The 15212-nt window shown below is 33.8% G+C and overlaps 1 protein-coding gene across 1 annotated transcript in view; it reads right to left on the bottom strand.

The window, feature by feature from the left end:
* LOC123311532 overlaps nt 1-15212 on the bottom strand; it is a 91528-nt gene that overhangs the window by 25104 nt on the left and 51212 nt on the right. The window lies entirely within an intron of this gene.

Here is a 15212-nt window from a genome sequence, read left to right as displayed (position 1 = left end):
TTATTAAATTTTAATATTTTTACCATTCATAGAAATCTAAGATACATATCTAGTAATTCGTATATTAATATCTTGAAACTTTTAATAATTTTCAAAATGCTTCTGCTAAGCATTACATATTTCTAATAAATAAACTTTTAGAATCCAGCACTGAAAAAATTTTGGGTCATCCTGAAATTTTATTGTAAATTTCAAAAATTCAAAAGTCCGTTCATTCACAATAAGTACTTGGTTAAAAATTATTACAGCGTTACCTTCGATAGCTTTTCGATCTGATCGATTAGTTTTTGTTCTACTTATTATCTGCAGAAATATGAGATTGTGCACAAAAATTGCCAAGTAACCAAAATCTATTTTTAAGGCATTTTATGATGTGCATTATTATTTTGAAATATAGATACATACATAAGTATCCACAATATTTTATAATGAATTAATTTTTTTTGGTGGGGCTCCTTTTTCCTTTTTTTTAATTGCAAGGGGTAGAAAAATCCACCCCTGAAATATATTTCAAAAGAAACTTTTTTGCTTATTGTTATACCAATGAAAATTCAATTTTGGTTAGATTCATTTTAAATATATCTAATGTCTTCTGTAATTTCTTGCTAAAATACGACTTTTTTGAAAAAAAAATAATTGTGGTGCCTGGAAGTGGTTCAAGGGCACATATTTTAAAAAATGATCCAAGTGCAGAATATCACCCCTAAAAGTTCAAAAATATCCTATAATTGAAAAATCATTTTTTTTTAACTATTGATAGAATAAATAATTTTCAAAATCCTGGATGTTTGGACGGCAAATCAAGCCAATTATTGCAGAACTGTACAAAAATGCAATTGAACCCTTCTATCTTCTGGCCCCTGATTATTTCCAAATATCTTCGAAATTTGACCAGAAGACTCTTGATTCTGTGCTCAATTTAATTTCTTTCAGTTTCCTGGTATCTGAGAAAAAATTTAAAATTGATTTTCAGTTGCCATTTTTAGGAGGGTGTATCCTAAGCAGGGGCTGCTCCAAAAAGATTGTGAATATATAAAAAACACACACTATTTTTTGACAAGGAATCACCTCTTGAATTTTTATTTTTTTTGTAGCTATTGATTCACACCCTGTATAATTAGTAGAGGAAACAATTAAAAAATTAAGAAGAGAAAGGAAAGAGTGAATAGAGCTGGAGGAAAAAAGGTGCAAGTCAGCGAATGAATATTGATGATGATCAAAAAGAACGCAAACGATTTAAATAAATTGTCGAATTAAAATTACACTAAATAACACACCCAATATACTTATGATGAAATTAATGTTTTCGTGAACAATTAAAAATGGCACTATTTCCTCTAACCAGACAAGCAGATTTTTTGCCCGCTTCTGCTACTTTTTTCACTAATATAATTATAATATCTCGTGATTAATAGAATGTACTATGCCTGATTGAAAATTTGTATGAACAATATATAATTATGATGATGGTCCAGTGCAGAGGTTTCTGGGAAACTTTGATATCCAGAATGATCTAACTGCATTAGATACGGCACTTATTGGTGTATTGCATGTCTGCAGAACCAGACAATAATTAATATTTCCCGACTAGGAATTAATTGTGACACCCTAGGTCACGCTATTTACTCCCTGAAGATAATTTGAACAGACGAGACGTGAGTTCAGACGAAAATGTCAATGCCAACTTTTCGAAATCGCTTTTAATTGCAGAGTTGCGAGAATTGCATCCGCGGCTCGGTCGCATGGAAACGCCGCTTTTTGACGGGGTATTTTCGGCCTTTATCAAATGATTATGCTAAGCAGTTTTTTACGGCTTTTCGGTAATAAAAATTATGTCCGAGAACTAATTCTCAATGCGAAATATTCGGTGCGACCTTATGTCTAGCTGGGATTTGAATATCAGTGGCGCAGTTCAGGAATGCGAGCTGGTGAACGGACTTGCATTTTTTTTCGGGAATCGCTAGAAATGCTTATGAGATGCAGTCTATCCGCGTATGTCCCAATTCCCAGCTTTATTATAATGCCGTTGATTTAATTGGCTTGGAATTTGAGATTTGCAACTGATTTATGGCCCTTTCGGCAGATTTCAAAGATATGGAGAGAAATCCTTGGAAATTCAACTTTCACGAAACAGTTCTAGAATATTCTACGTAGATTCAGTTGGAAATGGAATATTAGTCAAATCTCCGAATTTTAAAGTTCTTTTATGCCCAAGCTATATTAAGAAGACGGTAATCCTCCTTACTGACTTATTAAAAACCTATTTAGATACAGAAGCTGTCAAGACACAATGTCATAAATATTTATTGCTTCAACAACTGTCGAGTCACCTATTCATCCTGACCTAACACTACCCTCATTAAAGCACTAATGAATTTTCGAATTCACAGAAATGCATTTGACATTATTGAGTTGAAATAAATTACACAGAACCCGAAACTAATGATTTTTAGATGAATATTTGATAGATTTTCAACCAATCTCATAAAACAGTTCTTCTAAAATGCCTAATTTTTTATGACTAAACATAGGGAGAAGACAGAGCGTCAGGAAGCGCTATTTAGAATTCAGATCCGCTCATTCAAATATGGCAACTCAAATATTCTAAGATCTACAATATGATGATGCAGACTTTCCGTCTTTTGGGACACCAAAAAGCTGGTGGCATTTGAGGACTCTTTTTAGGGTGAACGAGGGCAAAAAGTTACTACAGTGTTAAGGATCTTCGATGAATTTCATCGTAGAAAATTAATTTTTCTATTTTTCATCTGACTTTTGTCCTATATACATTGTGAATGTTTCAAGGGATCAATAAATATACAGAGTGATTCAGAACTAGAGGCGAAAATTTGAGGAACGTATAGAGGCTGCTATTCTTGATAAAAAAAGTAAAATAAAATTTTTGAATATTGTCTTGTTGCCGAGATATAAGTGTTCAAAATTTCTGCATGTCGTCAATTTTAAACATCAATAGCAAAAATTGCCACCATTAGCATCGATGCATGCTTGGCAACGCAGGATAAGGGAATTGTACACTAAGTGCATGATTTGCCTATTCTGAGTGGATTCGACTGCATTAATAATTCGTTGCATTAATTGTTCTTTATCATTCATTTCCACTGCATGCGTAAACTTGTTGTTTCAAATGTCCCCATACAAAATAATCCAAAGTATTCAAACCAGGTGATCTCGCTGGCACCAGTACGAGAAATGTCAATTCCAAACTATCGCAGCCTTTGATAAGCGTCAGACAACACCCTGCGAGATGGTTGTCGTCTATTAGGAAATCTTATGTTGTACTCCCGACAAGCTCTTAATGCGTTGCCATCACAAGTTTGTTCTGTCACCAGTTGACATTCATCTAATTTATTTCTAGGCTTACTGTAATTAATGAAATTTTTGTTGGTTGCATACAAAAACATTAATGTCCAAAAACTCGGAAACGAAGCTTCATCGGCCAAAAATTTTTTACGTTTAATCAAGAATATCAGTGTCTATATGTCCCTTAATTCTTCGCCTCGAGGTCTGAATCACCCTGTATTATTATTATAAGTATTAAAAATAAGCAGCCATAAATACAAACCAGTTATTCTTCCAATTGTTAATTTATGAGATTTTTTTTAAGGCGAAGTTCCCCTTGCCTTAGAATTCCCTTTGGTTATTTTGACTTCCATTAACATAATTTTTCTCAAAGCATTCAACATTATTCTTGTAATTATCCGTAAATTCCTCTGAGAGATACCCATTTCCTACCACTGCATCGGATGCATTTCATCTTTGGGTTGATTTTTTTGAATTCTACAACTGATGTAACTTGTTCAATCTTTAGCCAAAGAAGATAACCAACATTATCTCTTCTCAAGCAACTTCATATCATGTGTCAATAATTTAATTTTCTTCCACAGCAAAAATAAATATAATTTAAAAACTGATCTCTTATCCTTTCCATGCAAATATCTAGATTTGGGAACCCTTCAATCATCAATCTATTTGTATGAAGGTCAATAATTATGCTCATCATATATTTTCGACTTAATATTTTCAGAAGTGATTCGACATTGTGATAAAAAACGTAATTGCTGAGACTTTTACGTAGAACGGACAACACAGTGCTGATTTAAGACCCAAAAATATTTCGACAAACGTCATAACCTCACATTTTCGTACTATACAGTGTAAAATGTGTCAAATTTCCATGGACCACCGAGTGCTTTTATGAAAGTGAATGGATTATAGATTCAGTTGAAAATGTATATTGTTCAAATCTTCAAATTGTATTCATAAGCTAAAAAAAGTTCAAGTCAGTTTCCTCAAAAACCTATTAAGATACACATAAGTTGTGAAGACCAAATGTCATAAATATTTAATGCATATTCAATTGTCAAGTCATTATGACCTGACACTGATTATTGGCGTTCATTCCCACACGACATCAACGTTATTTAGTTGAGAGAACTTACACTAAACCAATTTATCGATGGAAATTTGATTTTTTACCATCTGCATTATCAAAGAGTGTTCATTTTCAAATATGCGAGACTTTTTAATTGCTAAAATATCTCACAGCGCATTGTATAATTCGTAGTGATTTTTGTTTCATTTTTATATTTTTTAGGTTGTCTATTTTTGAATGAAAAATACAATTTTTGTTCCTGAAATTATTCGGACGATTATTCTCAATGCTCTAGCTTCTTCAGACCATAGATTTTTCATGGACAGCAGCCCAAAATGGTTCCGTCACTGGTCTATTAACCTGAACCAGATGGATAAACGTTTTTTTTTTTGCCTCGTGGCCGATCATTTAAATCGAAATAACATGACGTAAGCCAAATATAAATGCATCATGCAATTTGCCAGTTCTGCAAGGACAAAAGTCCGTTTACCTCATCTCATGATAGACGTTCTATAATTACCAGACGGGTAGACGATCACTTTATAGTTTTGTACTCATTCATTTGAAATGTCGAAAATGTGAGTGGTACCAGAAAAATCTTGTCTTTGTCACGCGAAGGTGCCCATTTAAATGCTTTTCAGCCCAAGGATGAAAATTAAATGGATTGGAATATATGAAATAATATCTATAGGTACTATACATTTTATAGAGTATTAGCCCATTTTTGATTGAAGTATTCTGCTAAAGGGCCACAGGTAATTTGTTCTCGACTTGATCAGATCTGTAATATGAGAAAATTTATTTTCCTGGGATGCTCGCTGAGCAGCTGTGGGCGAGTTTAGCACCTGGATGGGTAACCGACCTGCAGGTTATGAATTTCAATAAGCGCGCTACAGCTCTTGATTTTATGTGTGTGTTGTTAAATTTCGAAAGAGGACTGATCATTTTTTCTGCAACTGGTTGAAGTATTATTAATTCTTCATTTGATATTTCCCACTCAACATTTACAGTCTTCACATATTCTATGGATTCTACGGATTCGTTATTGACGAAACTGCAATGATCTTTGAAGATTTCTCGTAGATACTTCAACAAAAATATGTTTCTTTTCAATCTGTGTCCACATCTGGAATCCACATTCTTGCACAGAACTGGTGGAGAATTCAACAAAAGAATTGATGAGCTTAAAGGCGAATTCCTTCGTAAGCAAGAATTGTAAGGAGACATCTGTAATCCATATTACATAGAACAAAATTCTATTTTAAAAGTACCATTTCTAAATCTGAGAATGATAGAAAAATGTTCATATTCCATACATATATGATGAGAGAAGCATTGATCTAAATGGTATTATAATAAATTTTTCCATAGATATTTTTATATTATCATTAATTCCATGAGATTCATGATGCACGAGATTGTCCACAAGAGCTACTCAGTCGAAGAAGTTCTAGATAGAACAACCTGGATTTTTACGGAGGGAAAAAAAATTCTAAATATTTTTTTATTTCCGCGAAATAAAATTCAAGTTGAGATTATAAATTTCGAAATGAGAAGTAATGTATTCATATATCATACATTCCAAGGTCCCCATTCCAGTGCAGAAAATACTGTACCAATTCTTCCTCCAGTTCACACACTCTGCATAAATTAAAAGAGTATATTTGAGTTTAACAACACTACATGTCTGATACGTAAGCGAGTGCAAGTTCATTGTCAAGGCCAGTGGGTTTTAGAGTCATCCATAAATTGGATGTTGAGATGAAAATCTGGTATCGCCATTTATTGTGGACAGAAATTATAGGATGTGATGTCAACAATTCATGAAAACGATTTGTTATTTTATGTGGGTTCACTTAAACATTCGTTCCAATGATTAAGTATTATGGTACCTATATTTTTTGAGATTTTATGCAGTAAATAAAAGAATTAAGTCTTCGAAAACGGTTCGATCGGTCGATGGAATTGCTGTTGTTGATATGATAATTAATGAGTCAAATTCTCTTGAATAGTATGTCTATTATGTATGTCATTTATTCACCATCAAAGAGAACTGTCTTAAATCTTTATATACATACTACGAAAAATTTCATAGATTCCAAATTCAAAAGTGAAAAAATCAATTGTCTTATTGGCCTTGAATGATTCATGCAGTATTCAAGCTTCTTATACATATACATATCTACATATCATTTTCACATTATTGTTAATTGTTAGAATTGCATTGAGTAGGTGTACTATATTTTTTTACTAATACTTTTCCTTTAACAAGTTGATTTAATATGGGTGTATAAAATCTATCAAAAACATGTTACTCATACAAAATAAGTATTTCCAAGAATTTCAAGTTATTTCTTGGTAAATCCTTATGGAGAAAGTTAGTCATTTGAAAGCGTAAGAAGGATTCGAATTTGGCATTTTGTGTACGTTTAACGTTTCAGACAGTTATCCTTTAGCTCGAACACTTTGTATGGTAATCTAGTATATGGTATATGGTTTGGGCAGTACCTTCTTGGAAAAATGCAATAATAAACTCATTTACCCATATTTATGAAGATAACATTGTGACCTCCATCAAGTTCAAACAAAGGTACCTATATATGACTTGGAGAAAATGTTTTCGCTTGGTCGGATGTCAAAAGAAACTCCGTTGTTCAAGGGATTTTATTGGATGGTATTAGTACTTATGAGAGAGGGTTATGAAGTCGAGGATTACCGCCTTTCAGGCAGCCTGGATGCTGGATGTTGAAGCTATCCGAACTGAAGAATTTGAATTTTACTAGGATGAGTTTTTAACCTTTCGTCAGTGAAGTAGATTTTGCAGAAGTATTATCTTTACCCAACTGAAGGAGCTATTGCGATAGTGAAACACAACAATTTGTATCTATACATGGCGAGTCTTTGACTCATACAAATATTTTAACAGTAGATTCTTGAGTTAAAAAAAAACTTTTTTCCTTCATCATTTTTTTCCGATTCGGCTCGATTTGAAGGTTACATGCTGTTGAAATAACATAAACAATTTTTAATTTTAGTTCTATCCCACAAACGGTTTTATCGAATGAAATGAATTTTGGAATATAGTTTTTCATTTCTTTGATGAATCTTTTTCGAACCAAAGATATCACCCACGCCTTCCAGTTTTTTCATCATGACCATAACTTACCAGAGAAATAACTGAGTTGGACACCATCTAATTAATATTTTAACGTTTGGTAGAATAAAAGTATTCTTCATTTTTTCCCGTATAATGCACCGTTTATAGTAATTTGATGTTAAAAAATTGAAAAGTATCTGTGAAATTTGCAAAATGGTGTACTTTGTCTGAATACAACTTTCCAGGGGTGGCACAGCTCATTATGAGAACTTAAAATTGTATTGAATTGAAGTTGCCGATACTTGATGAAAATCGATAATTGAACTTTGAATCAGATTATACGATTTCCACAAAATGAGTTTTCAAAACACGATACGTGTTTCGCTATCACAATAACCAATAGCATCTTCAGGTGGGTGATCAACATTCACTTTCACGTTTACCTTCACCCACCTGAAGATGCTATTATGATAGCGAAACACGTGTCGTAGTTTAAAGACTCATTTTATGAAAATCGTATGATATATTTCAAGTTCACTTAAAATGGTATGGGAAAAAAGTGTTCCTTTTAATACCAACAATCTAATGTTGAAATATTTGAAGAGTCAAAGACTCGCCCTGTATAAGTAGTAATTTTTTTCCAATTTCTGTAGTATGATGAATTATGCACATTCTTCATTTGTATAGAGTTCTGACAGAACTGGGAGATTAATCGTTTCTCTTCCTTGTTTATTAGTTGTTTTAATGAGGATTTCAAGTTCATGTTTATTTAGAGGAGGGATTATGATTATGCTAAGTATAAAATGATTAGATGCAATATCTAATCAATTCGATGCACTATCTCATAGTGATACATATGGAAGGACCTCTTATAAGACACTAAAAAATATCCAAACGTAGTTGAATTCCTTGAAAATTGTTAAACATTCAACTTCCTCGACCCTTGCAATCATTATAGTCATATGAGGTTTGGCAGATCATAAAACTCCTTTGTACCAAATTCGGGGATTTCGTATGAGCGGATTCTGGAATAAAAAGAAAGAGACTATTTACTAGGTGTCAAATTCAGGGGGTTTGTAAAGCCGAAAGAAAGGGGCTCCTGGCAAAAATCAAAAATAGGGGTCAACCAATTTTGACTCGAGAATCTTTGTTCATTTGCTTTGTTGCATTATTATCGGAACACCTGTTGAGGCCATTGTGAGACGCAATCTATTATGGCTAATAAAAGTGATGATCTTAGAAAAATAAAACGACATGGTGCGACGCTAAGCGAAGCTTTAGAAGAAAGTTATATTGAGGATTGTACCTACTTATATCTAATAAGCTTGATAAAGCAAAAAAATCTGAGGTTCTCCTGGTACCTATCGTCCCTTACAAGAGATTCCATTGATAATAGAGATTTATCGAAAACTTCGACAGGCACAGATGACAAGTAAAAACTAGTTATCAATGGATAGACATGTACCATGATCAAAGCAAATTAATTTTACTGTATTAAATTATCAACACCACAATTTTTGCAGATTGCCCTGAAATTAATGTAGGTAATTCCCGAAAAAAATGCGGGTTTCAACGCGTAATTACTACACAGAGTGAGTCTGTGACTCGTACAAATATTTAGCAGTAGATTCTTCAGGTCAAAAGAAACACCCCGATGAAAAAATATGGCCATTTTAATTTCCATAATGAGCTACGCCACCCCTGGAAAAACAAAATTCCCTTCAGAATAACAAGCTAATTCTCTGACACTACACATATGTGGATGTTTTAAACAGAATCGCATTCAGCCAAAGTACCCAGTATTCCGCATATACTTTTTTATTTTTGAACATCAAATTACTCGAAAACGGTGCATTATACAAGAAAATATGAAGAATACTTTTATTTTACGAAATGTGCATATGTTCGTTCGATAGCGTTCAACTTAGTTTCAAGAGTTGGGTTCTTTGAATTTTTGTTATTTTAATGGTACGTAAAGGTCATAATGAGAAAACTGGAAGACGTGGGTGATATCTTGTGTTCGGAAAATATTCATCAAATAAATGAGAAACTATATTCCGAAATTCATTTAATTCGATAAAACCGTTTGTGAGATAATAACATTTTTTTATGGTTTTTCAACAGCCTGTATCTTTTGAACCGAGCCGATTCGGAAAAACTGGTAAAGGAAAAAAGTGTTTCTTTCGACCTCGAGAATCTACTGTTAAAATATTTGCGCGAGTCAAAGACTCACCCTGTATAGGTGAATAGGATTTGACCGTTTTCGTACTCGCGAGTGCTCCATCTCCGGCCGCATCGATAGCCGTCGATTCGGCCACCGCAGAACCGTCGGAAAAATGAGGAGCGTCCTGCAAAAACCACGAAATCCACGGTCGCCCGCGTTAGATAATGGCCAGTCGGACCGCGTGGGGGCCTGTCAGCACGGGACGCATCTAGCGTGGAATACCGCACTGCTGTTCTCGCGCGGGACCTTGAGCGCCTTGCAAGCCGAAATTGTCGATGCCCGAGGATGCAATTAATGCATGCAGACGGGGCCAGAGTCTCGTCGGCCAAAATAAAAATACCTAAATAGGTTCATCGGAGTTTATACGATCGTCCGCGCCGCCGAAAAGACCGACTATCTCACCTTGAATTGCCACACGGACCGTCCGAATTTGTCCGCCGAATCATCTCGAATTTGTTTACAGTAAATGATAACGTGTTGTGCGCGGGGCCGTTCCCAGGACGGAGGCAGAGGCTCGATTATACGTATTATTTTTCAATAAGAACGAGGGGGATTGAATGGGAGGTGTTTTTTGTTCGAAAAAAATAGGCCATCACACCGTGACGTTGATTACCGAAAAAAATATCTAATGGATTGGTGTCAGCAATGATTGAAATCGAAATTTTTCATATTCTTCATTCACTTTTATTTTAGCAGTCGGTTGGCCTTGGAAATTTGACACATTTCACTCTGTATAGTACGAAAATGTGGGGTTATGGAGCTTGTCAAAACATTTTTGGATTTTAAATCAACGCTATGTTGCCCGTTCTACGTAAAAGTTTCTGTTATTACTTATTCACAATGATGAATCTCTTATTAAATTAATATTAACCCGAAGATGAAACGCATATGATGGAGTGGTTGGTCCCGAAGGAATTAACAGATAATTACAAGAATGTTAAATTCTTCAACAAAAATCATCTTGCATCAAAATAAGTAAAAGGAATTGAAGGAAGTTTCAAGTTAAGATGAACTTCACCTTTGACCAAAAATTTCACATGAATAAACAAGTAACAGGGCAACTTGTGCGTATTTCTGGCTATTCATCTTAATACATTGATGTAATAATAATAATTAGGTATTTATTAGTACCTTAAGACATTTACATTGTATAGGACAAGTCAAATGAGAAATAGAAAAATCCATTTTAGGGAACTTATTCTCCGATGACATTTATCGAAAATCCTGTAGTAAACTTTTCGCATTAATTCACTCAAACATAAAATTCTCAAATGCCACAACTTTTTTGGGTCTCCCAATAGAAGGAAATTTTGTCATCCTCTTCATTCACAATCTTTCTGAATGTGGAAATATCCAGCTGAAATATAAGTCGTTTAGATTCAGATGAAACATTATATAAATTCTCTTACATTGAATATGTTCGCTACCGTCTGAAGTATTGTGGATTTTAGAATATCAGGGTATAACTATTTGAATTAGCGGACCTGAATTCTAAATAGCACTTCCTGAAACCCTGTCTCTTTTTTCAATCACTTTCGGCATTTTCGTAATAAAAATTGATATTAGTTGTGGCAACGGCGTTATGACATTAACGACATTTCATGAGTGCCAACCTAACTTCGTTCTAGTTACAAAAACTTGAGAAAATTATTTCATGGCCAACCGACTGCTAAAATAAATTTGAATGGAGTATAGTATATTAGTGAATCATCAAAAATTAAACAATAAATCGAAAACGCAAGAGATTTTCAGTGCCAACTCGATGTTAGAAGCTTGTTGGATACGATATAATGTGAAATTATATTTCATTCGCTTTCGCTCTTATATCGATCGATATCGACACATCATTACTTACTTGACACAAACCGAGATCCCCAAGAAGGGTAATTCGTTGTCTACTGAGGGGAAAATCTGCTTTAAATGAAGTATCATTTTTCGAACATTCATAACCTATGACCAACGAATTTGAGTTTGAGCTGGGTGTTGTTAACAGGGCTGCTGCAGCTCGTCCTGTTACTTGACTCCTGAGGATGGTGATTTGATTCACCGAAACCGGTCGAGCGGAGGTTGTCTTTGCAGTCTCCAAATAAAGTTTAACCAAAAATAAGGCAGTCGAAAACAAGACTCCAAGGATGGCTTCTGACTACAGTTTACTTTTCAACTACTGACCAATCCTCTGTCATCTTGAAATAAGTAAAAAGTAAAGAATATTCTTTTTGCGAAACGGGCGAACACAGCTAGTCTATCATAAAAAGCTTTTGACGTCCTCAACACTCCATATAAACAAAGTGAGGCTTCAACTCGTACAAATATTTTAACAGTAGATTCCTGAGGTCAAAAGAAAGACTTTTGTCCTATACCATTTTAAGTTTTCATGATGAGCTGTGCCAACCCTGGAAAAACAAAATTCCCTTCAGAATAACAAGCTTAATCTGTGACACTGCACATCTGTGCACCTTTTGAAAGAGTTGCATTCGGCCAAAGTACCCAATTTTTCGAATTTCACAGATATTTTTTAATTTTTGAACATCAAATTACTCGAAAACGGCGCAACACTTTTATTTTACAAAACGTAATATTCATTAAAAAGCGTCCAACTCAGTTTCAAGAGTTAGGTTCTTTGAATTTTTGGTATTTTTATGGTACCTAATGGTCAAAATGAGGAAACTGGAAGACGCGGGTGATATCTTGCGTTCGAAGAAGATTCTTCAAATAAATGAAAAACTATATTCCGACATTCATTTCATTGGATAAAACCGTGCGTGAGAGAACTAAAAATAAAATTTTTATGGTTTTTCAATAGCCTGTATCTTTCAAACCGAGCCGATTCGGAAAAAATTGTAAAGCAAAGGAGTGTTTCTTTTAACCTCGAGAATCTACTGTTAACATTTTTTGTACGAGTCATAGACTCACCCTGTAGAGTGGCGATAAACCTAGATAGATACATATATAGGTACATAAGTTGAGTTCAACTATCGTTAATGAGTTTTGAAAATTTTTCGTGTTTATTGATAAAAAGTCACCAAATATACACAGAAGATTTTTGAATACCAAAGAAGAAATTTCAAAAACCAAAATAGTGGATGACGGGGTAGTCCAGAGACTAATCTATAGGAACCATTCTGGTAAAACCAATCCCAACGAAACATTCTCCTCGCTTTGTTCAATTCAATCAGTGGCCGTTCTCAAAGCATTTCATCATGTTTGAGTTGTAAAATAGATTCAGTCGATAGTTTCCTACTCTGCTGAGATTCCAGACGAGCTGTAGCTGTCCACCGGAATTAAATGAGTTGACACATTAATATTCAAACCACGCTTTGGGGTTCTCGGAGGCAATCTCTCTCCACAACCGTTCTGTTATTGTATTCATATTGAAATTGATGGATTTGGATATGAATGTATTTTCACATTCGCATTCGGAGTAAATGGCATGCAAATCCACCGGAGGAATGATTAATTATTTATTGGTAATTAATACTTTTTTCCCGGACAAAAGAAGTAATTTTAAAATCAGGACACGATCGCAGAATGTATGAGGGGTTGCATGGGGTAGAAAACTCTCAACAAAACTATGATTGACATGATTTGTTAGGAAAACTTCAGCTTGTTAAAACTCATTATAAATTGAGAATTTCACGAATATTAAATAAAAATAAAAGTGGTCCTTATTTCTCAGAAGAAAATTCAAATGAAATTTGAAAAGGACAATGACTTAATTGTTTTTGTTTTTTTTTCACCTACAAGATAACTACACTGGAAATCTAATTTTATATTCTCAGTTTCCATGTGTAAGAATCTAATATGTATTCATCAAATTCGATCTCACCGTATATTCTAAAATATTATCGAGAAAGAGAATAGAATAAAAGAACTAACAAACAGCACTTGTGCAACAATTCCAAGAACAACCGAATAGAACCTATCCATTAGCACGTCAAATGAAGCAAATAAATTACATCAAACCGGCTTCTTTCTACCATTAGCTGTCGCGCAGATTATTGTTACCGCTCTGTAAAAATTCTTGAGCGCTGGATTGCTGTTGCCAAATAGCCGGAGGGTGCCCAGGGGGTTGCAGGACGGGGTGGAACTTTCTAACAAAAGAAATTCATGAATGCGTTCACCGTGAAGATGTTATCTCGCAGAAGGAGCTATTTAGATTCGGCTCTGATTTCGAAAATTACCCGGTATTTAATTACTTTTCATTTTCTTTCCTCCTACGGTTCATCATTCTGAATGTTATATATTGGTGATGTACAATCCGGATTATTGATAAAAATTTTTCATCCTGTAATCGGCTACAATCAAAAATTTAAAAATAAAAATGTAGAGCAACAAAGCGCATAATTGAAGATTATAAACCCCAACCAATTTATAAATCCTCAAAAACAGTCGTAAAAAAGCGATGCAGATGTTGGTCAAAATTCAATTTTTTTTGGTACCCTTCAATCATCATCAAACTTCTCGAATCAAACGTATCCAAACTAAAATTAATTTTAAGACATTTATTCAATTATTTTTCAGTCCTCTTAGTCTAGTTTCAGAAATTTATTATGCCGAACTCTTTGCTGTCTAAATTGTATTTTACATAAAACGTAAAATTTTTTCAACAAGAAGCGTTCTCAAGAAGTATCACTATACTACCTAGGTTTTTTAAAAATATTGTGAAGTGTTAAGAAATAATCATTCTAAAGTTGGTTGTGTATATAGCAGGAAATAATTGAAATCATGTTGTCATTTTCATAATTTTTTATAGAAAAATTCTACAAAGGAATTTCCCAGAAAACTATTCATAGGTTAGACTAGGATATGAATTTTCTAAAAATGATTTATTTTATTTTCATTGGTTTCTTCGGTTTTCCTAAATGAAAATGCACCAACACATTTTTTGCTTTCCAATTCGCTTCTTAAGTTCCAGTAAACGTAAAATGATATTTCCAATACTCTAAAAAATAGATACATATCAATAAAAAAACCTTTGTCATTTTCCAAATTTTTCATTGAATAAATTCTAAGAAGCTATTCCAGTGGAAACCCAACTTGATGGCTTTTCCTCTGCGAAATATCTTTCTAATGTGGTACTTTAGATTAGCTTAGGTCTTAGCTTTCCAATAAAAACTCAACTTGATATATTTTCCTCTACGAACTATATAGATATAGATTACAGATACATATTTCCTTAAAGTTAACTCAATTGACAGTTATTTAGTTTTACCAATTTCATTGCTGTTTTCGTCCCATCAACTTTTGTTATATAGAATGATATTAAAACTCTTCCATTAATGTTCAATCCTTAACAGCCTCTTCAAGAACTCAAAATCCAACAGTCAATTGAACCTGTAGATTACTGCAAGTTGATATTATGAGAAATTTGTTCGGTATAGATGAATTTCTTAAGGGTGAAAACTTGGTACACTTAGTAATGGGGGTGAATAGTTGTCAGGATTGTAGGTTTTTGTTTTTTGCATATTTTATCGATTTTTCTTCTTTTGCGACGGTAA

The sequence above is a fragment of the Coccinella septempunctata genome, chromosome 4 (genome assembly GCF_907165205.1).
Source record: "Coccinella septempunctata chromosome 4, icCocSept1.1, whole genome shotgun sequence".
In the NCBI taxonomy this organism is placed as follows: Eukaryota; Metazoa; Arthropoda; class Insecta; order Coleoptera; family Coccinellidae; genus Coccinella; species Coccinella septempunctata.
The sequence above is the reverse complement of the archived record's forward strand: the minus strand, read 5'-3'. Positions and strand labels throughout refer to the sequence as shown.